Source organism: Pyxicephalus adspersus, chromosome 8 (genome assembly GCF_032062135.1).
Source record: "Pyxicephalus adspersus chromosome 8, UCB_Pads_2.0, whole genome shotgun sequence".
Classification (NCBI taxonomy): domain Eukaryota; kingdom Metazoa; phylum Chordata; class Amphibia; order Anura; family Pyxicephalidae; genus Pyxicephalus; species Pyxicephalus adspersus.
This window is the reverse complement of record NC_092865.1, coordinates 2139708-2142612: the sequence shown is the minus strand read 5'-3', so window position 1 is coordinate 2142612 and position 2905 is coordinate 2139708.

Below are 2905 nucleotides of genomic sequence, written 5' to 3'. Positions count from 1 at the left end.
AAGGCTGTGTATGGGGTAGGTGGGTGGAAAGGCTGTGTATGGGGTAGGCGGGTGGGAAGGCTGTGTATGGGGTAGCTAGGTGGGAAGGCTGTGTATGGGGTAGGTACAGGGCCGGTGTCTCTGCTGGTAGGTAGGAAGGCTGTGTATGGGGTAGGTAGGTGGAATGCTGTGTATGGGGTAGGTAGGTGGGAAGGCTGTGTATGGGGTAGGTAGGTGGGAAGGCTGTGTATGGGCTAGGTACAGGGCCAGTGTCTCTGCTGGGTAGATTCCCCTCCCTGTCCTCATCATTGTCACCAGGATGGGAAATAATGGGGATATCCAGAACTGTTGTCACCAGAGGGGGGAATTATTCCACTGGGGACACCTGAGCTGGTGGCAGCTTTCTAGCAGTTGTGCAGCCCTGCAGATTATCTGATGATATTTATAATATGGATTAGAAAGGTTTTACATTGTATAGAGAATATAATATAGATATGTTTAAAATAAATTCATTTGCAGAGAAAATCCTCTTGTAACAAATACAAACAGAATGCAGCCTCATGTGGGATCATCACCAACTGGAGGGATTATAGGAGAATCAATAAACTCAATAATTCAGGTCTATGGAAGTGACAACCAACTGGAGAAAACAAGTAGGGAGGTGCAATTATGTTCCCAACATTGGACCTGATTTATTAAAGCTCCACAAGGCTAAGGAGGATACACTTTGATCAGTGAAGCTGGGTGATCCAGCAAACCTGGAATGGATCTGGTCCAGGATTCAAAAAGCATTTGCTAGTAAATGACTTTGAAGCAATGCATTCCAGGTTTGCAGGATCACCCAGCTTCATTGATGAAAGTGTATCATCTCCAGCCTTGCAGAGCTTTATTAAATCAGCCCCATGGTTTCAAAAGTAATGATAACGACCTTTAAAAAAAAATGAGCGCAGAAACTATTGGAATACTTTTCTAAAAATCCAAAGTAACTCAGCTCCCCCCTTCCCCCAGGCAGAAGGAGGCATGATATAGGTTGGAACAATGATGGGATTTAGTAATGAAATCATCAATAAAAAGGAGGAAATGTTAGTGATGAATCCAAAATGCATAATAATAATAAACAAGATTTATATAGCACCAACATATTACACAGCGCTGTACAATAAATAGGGGTTACAAACGCCCCTTTCACCCCAGAGGACTCCAATATTCTACGTTTGAAGCATGAACACCACATGAGCTGCCTCTCCTCCAGCACTCCCTCTGGTGGTGGGTTCTGTTACCTGCTGGTCACATGACCTCCCCTATATAAAAAAGTGACCGGCAGCAGGATTGCTGGATCACCCAGCTTCACAGATAAAAGTGTATCCTCTACAGCCTTGGAGAGCTTTAATACATCAGGGCCACTGTATAAAAAAAAATTCTCCAGACCCAAAGCAATTATGCTGCAAAAAGAATGGGAAGAAAACTAATAGGAATCAAAAAGAGATGAAATGGAAAGTATGTTCTATCCAACACAAGGAAATCAATTCATCAGACCAAAGACTGGAAAACCTGGCTATATATAACAGAGATGAATCTTTCAAGGACAGACTGGCGAGCAGTGAATAGAACACAATGACTTTTATTGATTGTAATATATGAAGAAAACTAACAAAAGTGTTAAAAGTAATATCCGATCTTCCCTGTGATGTAAATTCCAGCAATTGCAGCGAGGAATGGGATTTTACACACATTAGTAGAACAGACACGTTGTCTCTTTGGATCCAATCTGCAGAAATAAAAGACTGGAAGCAATCACATGAAGATCCGGGAATTATTAATACAATTATTTGCATTGTTTAATAATAAAATGACACTTGTAGGTATGAACGCTTTCCCTGTCTCCTTCTAGAGCACCGATGTGAACTAATCTTAATATTCGGGTTTTTATGTATTTGTCAGAGATTGCTGGGGGTTCCCTGATCCTCACTACTCCCACCATTCCATATCCCCCTCCTATTGTGTGATACCTCCCCCGTCTCCTAAACCCTCACTACTTCCCACCATTCCATATTCCCCTCCTATTGTGTGATACCTCCCCCACCTCCTAGATTGTAAGCTCTTCGGGTCAGGGTCCTCTCTTCCTCCTGTGTCTGTATCTGTCTGTTATTAGTAACCCCTATTTAATGTACAGCGCTGCGTCATATGTTGGTGCTATATAAATCCTGTTTAATATTAATAATAATTAATTTTATTGGATTGCAAATCAGAGAACTTTAGCATATTTGTTGCATCATTTAAACCGACTTCTTGTCTTATTTTTATCAATAAATTAGCGGATGGATAACCCATGTGATGGGAAAAGTATTGATTTCCTTTAAATCGTTTTTTTTTTGCCCATGTCACGTGTCCCAGGAGCCCCCTTATATACATGCCGGATCTCAGCATACGCAGAAGGGACTTTCCCGATCACGCATGCGCAGTAATATCGTTTTACATTAATGTTATTTTTACATTTTCAGGATGAAACTTTACCTGCCTGCTTTAATATTTTGCTTGTACCTGGATCCATTAATAAATTCGGATTCACCCGGCCAGTTTTCAAGGTTTAAATCAGCCAAAACTTCCGATCGTTCTAATATAATAAAGTGACGCCGGAGTTTAATGAGTGAAAATTAAGGAAAAAATTTTAGTAAATCCATCTGATAAAATGAAAGATTTCAAAAAGATACATTGTTGTTTCATGAAATACTGCGCTACTTCCCAAGGAAGCGATTCTCAGGTGGCGACGCCTCTCCTAGGACTGGCTTTGGGTTATTTCTGTGAAATTTGGCATGTGTGCAGTTTGTCCCTGCAGTCAGTATGACAGAAGAGCAGTTGATCCAGTGGGGGTGGGAGGGGGTAAGAAGAGGAGGGGGTAGAGGACAGAAGGAGGGCCTGGGAGGGC